Genomic DNA, 15,545 nt, shown 5'->3' with positions numbered 1-15,545 from the left:
AAATGTCTTTAGTTTTTACCTAATATCTCTCTTCAGTTCCAAGTTTCTATTTAAAATTCCACATTAGAAAGGCGCCTGAGTGGTGTAGTTGATTAAGCATTGGCCTTTTGGTTTGGCTCAGGTTGTGATCTCAGTGTCATGAGATGGAGGCCTGCATCGCTCCGTACTTGGCATGGAGTCTGCTTAGGATTCTCTATCCCTCTCCTTGTGTCCCTCCTGCTTGTGCCTTCTTTCTTTAATAAATAAATCTTTAAGAAAAGATATATTACATTACTTGTCCATTCTTGCTGGCTCCTCTTAGCTGTAATGGTTTTGCATACTTGTTTTTGATGATCTTGACAGTTTTGAAGAGTACTGGTCAAGTACTTTGTAAGATGCCCCTCTATTGGAATTTGTCTCATATTTTTCTCATGATTAGACTGGGATTGAGTTTTTTGAATAGAGGATCACAGAGATACTGTATCATTTTCATCCAATCATATCAAGGGTATGTATTATTGATGTGATTTATCATTTTTTTTTAAAGATTGTATTTATTTATTTGACAGATCACAAGTAGACGGAGAGGCAGGCAGAGAGAGAGAGAGAGAAGCAGGCTCCCTGCTGAGCAGAGAGCCCGATGCGGGATTCGATCCCAGGACCCTGAGATCATGACTGAGCCGAAGGCAGTGGCTCAACACACTGAGCCACCCAGGCGCCCCAATGATTTATCATTCTTTTTTTTTTTAATATTTTATTTATTTATTTGACAGAGAGAAATCACAAGTAGATGGAGAGGCAGGCAGAGAGAGAGAGAGAGAGAGAGAAGCAGGCTCCCTGCTGAGCAGAGAGCCCGATGCGGGATTCGATCCCAGGACCCTGAGATCATGACCTGAGCCGAAGGCAGTGGCTTAACCCACTGAGCCACCCAGGCGCCCCATGATTTATCATTCTTGATACTGAGCTTGATCACCTGGCTAAGGCACTGGTTGTCCAGTTTCTCCAGTGTAAAGGGAGTCCTGCTTCTTTCTGTACTCCATTGTTGGGCAGTTTTTCATGTTCTCATTATCCATTTGTGTATTTTCTTTGGAGAAATATCTACTCAGATCCTTTTTTAATTGGAGTTTTAAAAGGGATCCATTTATAATTTGGATTGTTTTTTATTACTCGGCTGTAAGAATTCTTTGTATGTTCTAGATACAAGTCCCTTATATATAATTTGCAAATGTTTCATCCCATTCTTTGGTTTGTCTTATTAATTTTGATGAACTCAGATTTATCTATTTTTTCTTCTGCTTATGTTATATCTAAGAAAATTGCCTAACTCAAGGTCATGAAGATATATGCTTTTTTTTTTGTAAAAGTTTTATAGTTTTTATTCATTTGGACATTTGACCCCATTGTCAGTTAATTTTTACATGTGGTGTGCGTCAGGAGTCCACCTTCATTCTCTTGCATATGGGTATCCAGTTGCCTTAATGCCATTTGTTAATGAGACTGTTCTTTCCACATTAAATTGTCCTAGCACAACTGTATGTTGTTTAAGGTTCAGTTGAATATAGAGAAAAATTTAGCATGTACTTTTATTTATTTATTTATTTATAAAAAGATCTTATTTATTTATTTGACAGAGAGATCACAAGTAGGCAGAGAGGCAGGCAGAGAGAGAGAGAGAGAGAGGAGGAAGCAGGCTCCCTGCTGAGCAGAGAGCCAGATATGGTACTCGATCCCAGGACGCTGAGATCATGACCTGAGCTGAAGGCAGCAGCTTAACCCACTGAGCCACCAGGCGCCCCTGGCATGTACTTTTTTAAAAAAAGATTTTATTCATCTACCTGACAAAGAGATAGAGAGAGAGGGCATGAGTAGGGAGAAGGAGCAGAGGCAGAAGGAGAAGCAGGCTCCCTGCTGACCTGGGAGCCCTGTGTAGGACTTGATCCCAGGACCCTGGGATTAAGACCGGAGCTGAAGGCAGATGCTTAACTGACTGAGTCACCCAGGTCCCCCTGGCATGTACATCAAACAAATTATTGGTAACTCTACCCAAAATCAGTTGAAGTTGGCTCAAGTATGGTAGAAATCTCAGAGGCTTTCACTACTGTTAGAGAGGACCAAAAATAATTTAGGAAACAATATTGCCAAAAATATAAATTACTCTGCTGACACTTACCACAATTGTAGACTCTATGGTTCTCTCCTTTCCTTTTTCTTTTATTTGAGTGTAGTTGACACACAATGCTATATTAGTTTTGGGTGTACAACTTAGTGATTTAATAGGTTTTCACCATGAGTGTAGCTACCATCTGTCCCATTACATCATTAGTACAATATGATTGACTGTGTTCCTTATGGTGTGCCTTTTATTGACTTATTCATTTCATTACTGGAAGCCTCCCTCTTCCCTTCACCCATTTTGTCCCCACTCCCAGCAACCATCAGTTTATTCTGTGTTTATGAGTAGAAACATGTATTTTTTCTTTCTCAGTCTGACTTATTTCATTTAGCATAATACTGCTTTAGGTCCATCCATTTTTGTCTCAAATGGCACAATCTTACTGTTTTTATGGCTGTGTAATATTCCATTGTATATATACCACATTTTCCTTATACATTCGTCTACTGATGGATGCAGATTGCTTCCATATATTGGCTATTATAAAAAGTGCTGTGATAAACATAGGGGTGCATATATCTTTTTGAATTAGTCTTTTTGTTTTCTTTGGGTTAATACCCAATAGTGGAATTAAGATTCTCTCTTCGTCTGCCCCTGCCACATCTCTTTCTCTGTCCCACTCTCTTTCTCCCCCTTCTCTAAAAACAAATAAATAAATAAGAGAGAATGATAGATTTTTTTTTCCTTTTTGTGAGACTAGATTTAGGTGATCTTGCAGTATACTTGAGAGATATTTCACATTCTTTTTTTTTTTTTTTTTTTAGATTTTTTTGAAATTATTTATTTGACAGAGAGAGAGAGAGATCACAAGTAGGCAGAGAGGCAGGCAGTGGGTGGGGAGTAGGCTCCCTGCTGAGCAGAGAGCCTGATGCAGGGCTCAATCCCAGGACCCTGAGACCATGACCTGAGCAGAAGGCAGAGGCTTAACCCACTGAGCCACGCAGGCACCCCAATATTTCACATTCTTACTGCTTTCTAGGAGCTTTCAGTCTAAGTTAAGAAAATTTAAGCCCTCGTTCTAGAGATATGTTGGCCAGTATTCATAATGATAATGCTATTTGAAGTAATTTTTAGAATGCAAAATGTAATTTAATATATGAATTTAAAGGATGATGATAGGGCGTCTGGGTGGCTCAGTGGGTTAAGCCTCTGCTCAGGTCATGATCTCAGGGTCCTGGGATTGAGTCCCACATTGGGCTCTCTGCTCCGCAGGGAGCCTGCTTCCTCCTCTCTCTCTCTCTGCCTGCCTCTCTACCTACTTGTGATCTCTGTCTGTCAAATAAATAAATAAAATCTTAAAAAAAAAATAAAGAATGATGATATTATAATAGTAGAAACCCAACTAAATGGTCTCCAACTACCTTTCCTCTTTTTTTTTTTTTTTTCTTTTTTGAGAGAAAGAGAACATTTGCATGAGTAGGGGTGTGGATGAACAGAGGGGAAGAGAGAATCCCAAGCCTGGCTTGAACCCATAACCCTGAGATCATGACCTCTGCTAAAATTAAGAGGATGATGTTTAACCTACCGAGCCACCCTGGTGCCCCATTCCTCTTTTTTTTAAAGAGTCCATTTGTGTGAGAAATAGACAAGTTTTCTTGGATGGTTTTACTACCTAGGCCTGTTCTTAGTAGCCAAAGTTTCTCCAAAATATGCCCTTAGAATCAGGTTTTTTTACCTTTTTTCTCTTCTTTGTCTGCAATATACCTCTTCTCAGTACCATGTATTTAAGTGAAATGATCAGATATTTAAGGTATACACACTATCAACACTGTGAGTAAATCTCAGAATGAAAACTAGATACAAATTAGCTGTATAGTTTTTCTTGTTTTCCATGGACTTTCCGGTATATTCTCCTTATAGGGTCAAAAAGCTAGAAATTTTTGAGGGATTCCTTGTTAACTAAGATCAAGTCTGTTTCTTAGTTTCATTTTCCAAAACTCCAGTTTTACAGCTCTGAATTAAGCTCCTTTTTTTTTTTTTTTCCCCTATGAGCATATAACCTAGAGATCAAATGCTACTGTTTCTATGGGCTCCACTTGATATAAACCAATCTCTACCCTGTTCCTCCCCACTTCAAGCCTCCGTAGTTTATTTAGAAGTCCACAGACTTCCTCACTACCCTCTGGAGTGCTAGAATCAAGAGGCTTTTATTTTCCAATTTGGCTTATACTCTGGAGCCACTCAGCTCTTGCCTTTACTGCCAACATCAGTATTATCATTAGCATCTCAGAAATAAAAACCAACAAAAATGGTTTTGCTTTGGGGTTACTCCAGGAGGGAGTCACTTTGGCTTTTCTTAGAGAAATTCAGTTTTTCTTTTATGACTTTAAGAGAGGCAGAATGTTCTTTCATTAAATTGAACATTCTGCTGTACCCTACCTCGTTTACTAGTGGAGACCAATTATGAAAGGTTGTAGTGTCAGACCAAGTAGGAACATTTTAGCCTGTGTTCTTTTTTTTTTAATTTTTTAAAATTTTTAAAATTTTTTATATCTTTTAATTTTATTTATTTATTTGACAGACAGAGATCACAAGTAGGCAGAGAGGCAGGCAGAGAGAGAGAGGAGGAAGCAGGCTCCCCGCTGAGCAGAGAGCCCGATGTGGGGCTCGATCCCAGGACCCTGGGATCATGACCTGAGCCGAAGGCGGGCGCTTTAACCCACTGAGCCACCCAGGCATCCCATAGCCTGTGTTCTTCTATTAAACCTGCCTCTACTCCCTATTTCTCTTGATTGCTTTATTCAAGTCTTAGAGGTAGTTTCTCCTTGCTAATGATACTTACATATTTTTTTCCAGAGGTTTTTTTATCTCTTATGGTCAAAGGAAGGATATTATATGTAATACTCCTTGCATAGTACTTGAACAATGTGACAAGTTTTGTGGAAGGACAGTTTTGAAAAGTACTGGTGTAACCAGTCATCCAGGTTTAGGTTCCCAGGACATTTAGACATGACTTCTGAAACCATATATATTACTCTCTTGACCTAGCAGTCGTGTTCACAAAAACCCTCCTATAGGCAGCTTGGCACTTACCTCGCAGACACCTGTAGTTACTCAATTTATTTTAGGTGGAAAGGCCCAGTGGTTGATGCAGGATTGTGTCTGTGTGAGACAGAATCTCGTCTTTTTTTTTTTTTAACTTTTCATTTATTTATTTATTTGAGATAAGCAGGAGGAGCAAGCAGCAGGCAGAGGGAGAGGGAGAAGCAGGCTCCACGCTGAGCAGGGAGCCAGCCGCTGGACTCAATCCCAGGGCCTACGATCATAACCTGAGCTGAAGGCAGAAGCTCAACCCACTGAGCCGCCCAGGTCCCCCTCTCCTGTGCAGTCTTGAAAAGGTAATAAGAAATGTCAAAATATAGGGGAGCCTGGGTCGCTTAGTTGGTCAAGTGTCCCAACTCTTGATCACAGTTCAGGTCTCAATCTCAACAGTTTTGAGTTCAAGAAATAACTGGTCCAAGAAATAACTCATACAAGGTGGAATATGATTATATAGAAGAATTTTACATGATGGATTTTCTGAGGGGCTTCAGAAGAGATTACAACCTGTTAGGGTGAGATTTTCCTGTGGATCACCTCCCTTGCCTGGCTAATATATGAAAAGTCATTTATGTTGTTACATTGAATCAGGGTTGAAGATCTCTAATTCTTTCCCAGTTACTCTAGTTTTATTTGATTAGCCCTACAACAAATATATAACCATCACTGAATAACTTGATTAGAGAGCTTGACCTGGATATTTGTACATTCTTTTTTGCAGTTAGCACTAATCAGTAGAAATTCTGTGTCTCACACTTTGGAATGACATCTCCACCCACACCTACCACTAGGAAACTTGAGTTAGAATGCTAATGGTTAGCAAAAGAAAAGCAGTAATTTTTTAAATTTAATTTTTTTTTTTTTTTTAATTTGGGCACTCTTACTATTGTGAAAGGAGTGTTTTAGTTTAAATGTTAAACTATTAACTATTAAATGTTAAACTATTGTTAAAATGTGAGAACTTAATTAGTTTTGGGCAGTGCCTGAATCTGTTTCATTTTACTAATAAATCTTAATTAAATCTTTTTAAAAGTCAACTTATATTTTCTTTTGCAATCTATAGAAATACAACAGACCTTCATATTTGACAGGGTTTCTGTTGATGAGTTTTTAAAATGACTATGCTTATAAAACAACTTCTTTCAATAAAGTTATTTTATAACTGGGTGTAATATGTAGAAGGGTGTGTGTTGGTCCTCTGGGGCTTTTGTGCCCTGCCTGCAAATGTAAGTTCTGGGCTGAGTGATCACATGTTTGGAGTCAGGACTCTGCCTGCTGTTTGTTCTTGGTGATATAACTTGGCTTCTTCCCTGAGAAAGGGGTGGAGATCTTTCACTGTCCTTGCCTTTGGTTTTGGCAACCTTTGAGATCCAAAGCATTTTAGAATTGATTCCTGAATTCAGAAAACTCAGTTCACACAATAACTTTCTTTAAGAGTATGTCTTGTTTAAGGAGGTGTTTTGCTTATTAAAGTGATATAATTTAAGTCCAGATGGTTTTGGAATTCTGAATTAAGGATTCAAACAATGACATTGTTTTGGTTATTCTCTAAAGTACTATGAATGTGTCTTCTAGTGCTCCTTTTGAGTGTAGTGCAAAGGGCTATTTTTTAGGGCTGGCTCTCTGGTAGCAGCTGCTACTCTGCAAACCTTATTGTTACATTGTTGACCTTTGTCATCAGGAATGCCCCTAGAGAAAACAGACTCCCTAATTGTTTTTCTTAAGCTCTTATGAAGTTTGTGATATGCCCTTTCAAGTTACTTTTGGTTACTTTCTTAAGTATACTTTGTTTACATTTAATTTGGAGGCCCCATCTTTTTAGCTTTATCATAAATTGTCAGTTCTGAGTTCCTGGTAGGTTGTAAAGAAGAATTGCCCTTTCCCTGTTATCCTGTTCTGCAGGAAGCCTTTGTGGTTTAGATTCACAGTTTCCCATTGTTGCTAGTTGCTGTTGTCTCCTCCCTTCTGTACCCTCCCCTCCCCGCAACTCTCGCTCTTCCCTTGGTCTTCCTCATTCCTGGTTTTTCCTTGCCCCATAAATGCCCTTGGGATTGCTGGAGTTTGAACATGCTGTCTGGTAAGTTATTGTCTGTGTGGCAAAACTGCAAGTAGATGGAGGGATTTCGTCTTTGTGTCTGGTCATTCTTTGTGAAGTGTTGCTTGTAACAGTAAAGGTTTAAACTTTGAAATTGAGGTTGTAGGGCTCTCTTCACTTTCAGGAGGGCTTCTGTCATACACTATTGTTTTTGCTCTTCTCTCCTATTTCAATTGTTAAGGCTTTGGAAACTTGATTTTTATTACTGCTTTTAAAAACATTCTCATAGATTTTCTTGAGCTCATTAAGATTAAAGCAGATGGTATGGGTTTAATATTTTAAGTTTCCTTCAAATGGAAGTATATTTATTTTCAGTATTAACATATTGATAAAAGTAATAATGAAGAAAAGATCTATTTTGTGGCTGAGGGGGAAAGTAGCATTTGCTTCTAGTCTCAGAATGATTCTTTTTTCCTCTCAGCAGAATGTTTTTGGCAAAATTCACTAAGATTTTAGTATTATGTACTTAATTCTGGGAAATGGTTTGCTGAATACTTCAGGATAACAAATGCTTCTGGGAATTATTTTGGGGGGGAAGTTAGATTTGTTTATTAGCTCCTGCAATAAAATCTCCAAGATCTATAATCCTTTCGAGAGTAAAATATTAATATTTAGTGTTCAGATTGAGTCGAATATCACCTTAATAATGGACTTTCTTATTTTTTTGGATTGTATGTTTTGATCCTCAACTAAGAAGCTGTACGTGCCCATACCTTTGGTTCTCCAAAAGTATTGCCAATTAAAGTCATTTTTATGGTAGACAGTGTAAGGGAAAACTTGTTCATGGGATGTTATTACTGTTCATTTGAGTCATTTATTCAAGTGATAGGTGTGCTTGTACTATTTCCTGAGTTTCTGTGATGTGGCAGGTGCTAGTTCCTATGCTAAGTACTTTGCATTTACTTCTGATTCCCAGTATAACCCTGCCACATAGGTAGCATTGTCCCTCTGGGAAGCAGTCATGCATAGGTAGAAGGGACATGGGTTTTTATTTTCTGCAAAATGAGAACAGTCCTTATTTGGCAGATTAGTTGTGGGAATTAAAGGACATGCTATGTGTATGGCGCCTAGCTCAGAGTTGGTTTTCATTAAGTGGTGACTGCTATTATAATTTTATAGTTAAATAACTTGCTGAAGATCTCTCAGTTTTGAGTGTTAGAGCTAGGATTTGAACTGACTCAAAACATGGAGTCTGGTAGTATGTTTTTGTTTGAGTATTGCAAAGGCTTTTAGAGTAGATTTCAGTGGATCCCTGTCCATTCCTCCACCTCCTGCCCTTGTAGAGTTGGGGTTCTTTATAGATGCCCTTCTTTTCTTGGTATCTTCTGTCAACCTTCCTAGTCATGTGCTTGGTCTCTCACACTGGAATTGCTTGTGCCATTCAGTACCAGTGTTCTCCCAGCAGTAATGAGTCAAGCCAGTGCAGTCAGTGGCTTCCCTTCCTATTTTCCTCTTGTTGATAGAGCCATCATGCTTTCATTATTGTTTGTGGCAAAATAATTTGGGTAGTGGTGTATTTATAATGATTCCTAAATAGTGCATAGCTGCAATCAAGCCCTTGAATTTAGAAAAATTAGGGGCTTAAACAATTAAGGGAAAAAATTTCTAGCTCTAAATTATTGAGCCAGAGGATAATACATGGTAACTTCATGCAACTCATAGTTATCATTTTGCCTAATATAGTTATCATTCTGGGGCCTAATTTAATTGCTATGATTCTCTTTCCTTTAACCCCTGCTGTTACTGGTTTGATGCCATTAGCAGTGTGTTTTAGAGAGAATATTGTGTTAATCCTTCTGGCCATAAAGAAGAGTATCTTTATTCCACAGACCTTTTGGAAACAGAGTGTGTGATTTAGGTATGATGTAATTTATACAGTAGATTCAGGGAAGAAACAGAGAGATGATTTATCATTCTTATAACTGAGTTAATCTCTAAACTGAAAAATGTGTTTCACAAAGTTTAGTTCTTCATTTATTCTTTTTTTTTTTTAAAGATTTTTTTTTATTTATTTGACAGACAGAGATCACAAGTAGGCAGAGAGGCAGAGAGGCAGACAGTGAGAGGGGGAAGCAGGCTCCCTGAGGAGCAGAGAACCCAATGTGGGGCTCGATCCCAGGACCCTGGGTTCATGACCTGAGCCAAAGGCAGAGGCTTTAACCCACTAAGCCACCCAGGCGCCCCTTCATTTATTCTTTTATTTAATAAGTATTGAGCATCTCTTGAGTGTAAGGCAGTGTAACTTCCTATATTGTATTCTAATAAAGTACAGATATATTGGTTAAGTACTGATTAATGAAGTGCCTGAGGGAAGGAATATGTCTCAATTGGTAAGAAGCAGTATTTAGACAATTCTTTGGAAAATGATTTAATATAAATGACTCTTGCTTCCTAATAGGTGTGACTATCATTAGTCTCTATTACTGTAAGTTCCCAGCAGAATGGCTTTTTCAAACAGTTTTCCTGAGTGGAAAGGATTACTTGTATTAGGTGGCATTGGGAAGATGGGAGTGGGAAAGGGAGTAATAATATTCCTTATTGAGCAAAATGCTGGATATGTACACAGAACACACATGTTTTTTTTTTTTTATATATTTTTTTTTATTCATTTGACAGAGAATCAGGCAGAGAGAGAGGAGGAAGGAGGCTCCCTGCTGAGCAGAGCCCAATGTGGGGCTCGATCCCAGGACCCTGGGATCACGACCTGAGCCGAAGGTAGAGGCTTTAACCCACTGAGCCACCCAGGTGCCCCTTTTGTGTGTGTTTTAAGGGGATTAGTGGTAGATGAGGTTGGAAATTGTACATGGGTTATTTAAGGCCAAGGAGTTTTGACTATGTTTTGTCACTGAAGTTTTCTAAGCTAAACAGTGATAGATCAGAGTTTGCTTTTGGTAGTGTTTTATAGACAGGATTAGAAAGGTAATGGAAGTCAATACAGTAGTCCATGTAAATTGTATTGAGAATGCATTATTTTTAGATTATATTTGCCCTCATTTTGATGTGGTTGTGTTTGTGCTATCACAGGATTTTTGTCATAGGATTTTTTTTTTAAGGTTTTATTTATTTATTTGACAGACAGAGATCACAAGTAGGCAGAGAAGCAGGCAGACAGAGAGGAAGGGAAGCAGGCCCCCTGCTGAGCAGAGAGCCCGATGCGGGACTCTATCCCAGGACCCTGAGATCACGACCCGAGCCGAAGGCAGCGGCTTAACCCACTGAGCCACCCAGGCGCTCTGTCATAGGATTTTTACATTAAGTTTATGTGTGTATGTTTGTGTGTGTAAAAGAGAAAGGAAGAAGGAAGGAGAGAGGTATAGGGGATGGCCAGTTATGATTATTTACTTTTTTTTTTTTTTTAAGATTTTACTCATTTATTTGACAGAGGGAGATCACAAGTAGGCAGACAGCAGGCAGAGAGAGAGGGGGAAGCAGGCTCCCTGTTGAGCAGAGAGCCCAATGTGGGGCTTGATCCCAGGACCCTGAGATCATGACCTGAGCCGAAGGCAGAGGCTTCAGCCCACTGAACCATCCAGGTGCCCCAAAATTGATTTACTTTTTTTAAAAGTACACTCTGTGCCCAATGTGAAGTTTGAACTCAAGATCCTAAAATCAAGAGTTACATGCTCTATCAACTGAGCCAGCCAGGTGCCCCCTCCAGCCATCATAATCGGAGCTCCTATTTTGTGTTGTTCCCAAGAATTTTGCAAATATAATTTTGTTGAGTACTCTCAACAGATTACCTTTACTGTAGGCAGTAAATGATCTGAAAGTGATGGAGTGGGTTGTGAAATGTAGATTCATCTTATTCTTTATCATTATCATCAAAGCATTTATGTCTCACTAATACCAGGTACTGGGCTAATTATATATGTGTGCATTATCCTCATAACAATCCCATAACGTAGATGTTATTTATTAATCCCCGTTTATTGATGAGGTACCTGAGACTTCAGTAACTGATTCAGTAACTTGGTCATGATGTTGTTAGTTGTTAGATGGTGGAGTCCAGACCTGTTCCACCTTCTAACTCTGGATCCCTAAGTTGTATAATTCACATTGTGTTCCCTGGGAATGATACCCCTTGGATGTCCATTGTGAGCATGGTGTTTCCTGAGGTTATGCAATGTAGTTGGCCCTGCAGAGGCTGCACTTTTAACTACTCTGTTCTTTTTACTATCACGCTGCCTCCCTCAGAAGTCAGTAAATTATCTATACAGCTCCGGATCCTTATAAGGATGGACTAAGTAGCCTGCAACTATTATTTCTTGGTTTTTCAGTCATAACAAAGTGAAACGTATCTTCTTGTTCTTTTATTTTCTTCCCAACTGGTTTTGGGAAATTTGCTGTAAATGACAGTTTTCTAAGTTTTTATGAAAGGAAAAATAAGGCTTTCTGTTTTTTATCAGCATACAGTTCTTCTTGTTGTACATGATGTAATAATTTGAAGCTGCCCAAGTCCAACCCTCAGGAAATTGTTTGAGTTGAGTAACTGTATTCACTGGGGAGTTTAAGATAACCAGCCCATAAATCAACGAATAACTTAGCTTTTTTTAAATGGTTGTAGATGCTTATCTGTCTTTATTTTCAAGCTTGAATCAGAAGCAAATATTGATTTAATTGGTATAGTCTCGATTAGAAAAAATCTGCAGTATCTCAAGCTAGCTATGGGCATTTGGGGGGTTCTTTTACTTAAGGAAAGTTAGAATTTATTAGGATGTTGGAATTGGTTGTTCTAGGTTATTGCTTCAAACAAAAATTTTCTCTTTCAATTAAACTTTTCAACGATTCAGTGCCAATTATATTCAACCTCTGTAAAAAGATGCCCTTAAGGGGACGCCTGGGTGGCTCAGTTGGTTGGGCGGCTGCCTTCGGCTCAGGTCATGATCCCAGCGTCCTAGGATCGAGTCCCGCGTCGGGCTCCTTGCTCAGCAGGGAGCCTGCTTCTCCCTCTGCCTCTGCCTGCCATTCTGTCTGCCTGTGCTCGCTCTCTCCCCCTCTCTCTCTCTGATAAATAAATAAAATCTTTAAAAAAAAAAAAAAGATGCCCTTAAGGAATACATGTTATAGTCCATGTACACAAATAACTGTAACATGAGGGAGGATGGGAATGCTCCACATGTACTGAGAGCACAAAAGAGGATGAAATGAGTGAAAATGGAAAGGTGGGAGAGGGAATCTGGGAAGGCTTTTTTTTTTTTTAAATTTATTTATTTGAGAGAGGGAGAGAGAGAGAGAGAGCAGACTCTCTGCTGAGCAGGGACCCCAATGTGGGGCTCAGTCCCAGCCCCCTGGGATCATGACCTGAACTAAAGGCAGGTGTGTAACCAACTAAAACATCCAGGTGCCCCCTGGGAAGGCTTTTGATTCAGCTTTTACTTGTAGGATACTTACGACTTTTTTTTTTTTTTAGATACTTATGATTTTTAACAAGAAGAAATGGGTAGGAAAGGCGTTGCTGGTGGAGGCAATATTAGAGCCAAGGCACTGAGGAAGTTGAGTATAGAGCGTATCATTCATTGTACAGAAAAGAATCCAGCTTACTTGGAGTGGAGGATGAGTGAGGGACACATAATAGGTGCTTAGTGAAATATCTGATCAATGAATGAGTGAGTAGAAGTTGTGGCTGAAAATGGTGGTAAGATCTAATTTCAAACTTTGTGCAGGCACCAGACATACTGAATTCAATCTACAAATAAAAGTTAATTTTATACTGGCAGAGTATGTGAATATAGAAATATGCAGTATAAAAGTCACAATCATGAGCATGAGTCAATAAGGAAAAAATGCTGTCAAAGTAGGTCCAGTTGACTGCTTTTTTTTTCTTGAAGTTTGCTATTTTTCATGATTTTGCCCTCTTAGTATTAGAATAAGAAGACAAGAAAACATTAAGAGAGAGAAACTTGTAAAAAATCCATCCATTAATTTTCCCCTTCGTGAATTAGAAAATTACTGTTTTTCTCTAGCCAAAAGAATGCCCCTTCTGGGAGCCATTGAAGATTTTTGAAAAGGGGAGTAATGTGATATTTTAGGAGTCCTGTGGTAGCTATATGTGGGATTGGAGGCTTGGCAGTGAATCAGTAATGTGGTGACTTGGTCCAGAGGTGGTGAGGATCTGAACCTTAGCAGCATCCACAATGAGAATAGAATGAAAGGAAATAGATATCCAAATCAACTCCCTTATTTCTTTTTTTTTTCTTTTTTCTTTATTTATTAGAGGGACAGAAATCACAAGTTGGGTGGGGCAGAGACAGAGGGAGAGAGAATCCTGAAGCAGACTCCCTACCAAACTTGAAGCCCAATGCAGGGCTCGACAGGACCCTGAGATCATGACCTGAGCTGAAACCAAGTGTCAGCTACTTAACTGACTGAGCCACTCAGGTGTCCCTAGCCCCCTATTTCTAAATAAAAAATAGTTATCAATTATTAATTTTTTAAGATTGTATTTATTTATTTGACAGAGAATATAAGCGGAGGGGAATGGCAGGCAGAAGGAGAGGGAGAAGCCGGCTCCCTGCTGAGTAAAGAGCCCAACACTGGGCTCATTTCCAGGACCCTGGGACCATGACCTGAGCTGAAGGCAGATGCTTAACTGACAGCCACCCAGGGGCCCCAGAAATAGTTATCAATTATTGGACAACTTTCATATCGTTGGTGTCTTAGGTGTTGTCAGTGATTGGTTACCTCTGGTCCAGAGTCCTTTCATTGTATCTTTAGGTCAAATGAGTTTAAATTTCACTTTTGGCTTTACTTTATGTAAGATGATGATGAATTATATATGAATTATGGGTAATTTAGAAAATAGACAAAAGGATAAAAAATCATAATTCCATCACCCTAATAATACTTTTTTAATTTTTTAATTAAAATATTTTTAATTTTGGGCGCCTGGGTGGCTCAGTGGGTTGGGCCGCTGCCTTCGGCTCAGGTCATGATCTCAGGGTCCTGGGATCGAGTCCCGCATTGGGCTCTCTGCTCCGCGGGGAGCCTGCTTCCCTCTCTCTCTCTCTTTCTGCCTGCGTCTCCGACTACTTGTGATTTCTCTCTGTCAAATAAATAAATAAAATCTTAAAAAAAATTTTTTTTAAATTTTTACTTGAAAAATTTTTAAATTTTTTTTAATATTTACTTGAATTTATAAACTTAGATAATAGTTTATTTTAGGCAGATCACGCTCTGAGAAACAGGTTCCTGGGGCGCCTGGGTGGCTCAGGGGGTTAAGCCTCTGCCTTCAGCTCAGGTCATGATCCCAGGGTCCTGGGATCGAGCCCCGCATCGGGCTCTCTGCTCAGCGGGAAGCCTGCTTCCTCCTCTCTCTCTGCCTGCCTCTCTGCCTACTTGTGATCTCTGTCTGTCAAATAAATAAATAAAACCTTTTAAAAAAAAAAAAAAAAAAAAAAAAGAAACAGGTTCCTAAACTAATAGAACAACCCATTAACTGCTGTGCTGTGAACCCAACATAATGAACCCAGAGGTTTCACAAGAAAGCTTCATTGGCCTCTGGTTTACCGGGATCACAAACTATGTCAATGCCTTCTCTTTTCCTATAAATCTTAGTCCACCTACCTTTATACATATAGATATTAACCTTCCAAATGCCTCAGTTCCCTGCTGGGCCCAAGGTTCCATCTCCTTCAGTGAATTATTTGCACAATTTAAAGTGTTTGTTTTTTTTTTTTTACTTTGAACCAATTTTGGACTTAAGTTGCAGAAATAATTCAGAGAAAGGAATTTTCATATTTCCTTCAGCCAGCTTCCTCTAATGTTATTTTTTTTTATTAAAGAGTTTTATTTATTTCTTTTTATTTAAAGATTTTTATTTATTTGACAGAGAGAGATAGCGAGAGAGGGAACACAGCAGGAGGAGTGGGAGAGGGAGAAACAGGCCTCCCGCCGAGCAGGGAGCCCGATGGAGGTCTCGATCCCAGGGCCCCAGGATCATGATCCAAGCTGAAGGCAGATGCTTAACAACTGAGCCACCCAGGTGTCCCAAGACTTTTATTTATTAATCTGAGAAGAGAGGACAAACAGAGAGAGCAGCAGGCAGAGGGAGAGGATGAAGGAGAAGCAGACTCCCTACTGAGGAGGGAGCCCCATGTGGAGCTCGATCCCAGGATCCTAGGACCATGACCTGAGCTGAAGACAAATGCTTAACCGACTTAGCCACCCCGGTGCCCCTAAAGTTATAAGTACAATGATGAGAACCAGGAAGTTAATATTGGTATAGTACTGCCAATAATTGAAGACCTTTTTTAAATTTCA

The 15,545-nt window shown here is 39.3% G+C and overlaps 1 protein-coding gene across 8 annotated transcripts in view; it reads left to right on the top strand.

Annotated features, from left to right (window-relative positions):
- USP54 (ubiquitin specific peptidase 54) overlaps window positions 1–15,545 on the top strand; it is a 122,740-nt gene that overhangs the window by 35,431 nt on the left and 71,764 nt on the right. The window contains exon 1 of one of the 8 annotated variants that reach the window (XM_004769434.3): window positions 7,136–7,268. The exons of the other annotated variants lie outside the window; for them this stretch is intronic. The gene's annotated coding sequence lies outside the window, so the exon portion shown is untranslated. Of the gene's footprint in view, window positions 1–7,135; window positions 7,269–15,545 lie in introns of those variants that run through there. 8 annotated transcript variants of the gene reach the window in all.

The sequence above is a fragment of the Mustela putorius genome, unplaced genomic scaffold (genome assembly GCF_011764305.1).
Source record: "Mustela putorius furo isolate JIRA1106 unplaced genomic scaffold, ASM1176430v1.1 tig00000698_pilon_pilon_pilon, whole genome shotgun sequence".
Classification (NCBI taxonomy): Eukaryota; Metazoa; Chordata; class Mammalia; order Carnivora; family Mustelidae; genus Mustela; species Mustela putorius.
Note: the sequence above shows the minus strand (reverse complement) of the source record. Positions and strands in the feature narration are given on the sequence as shown.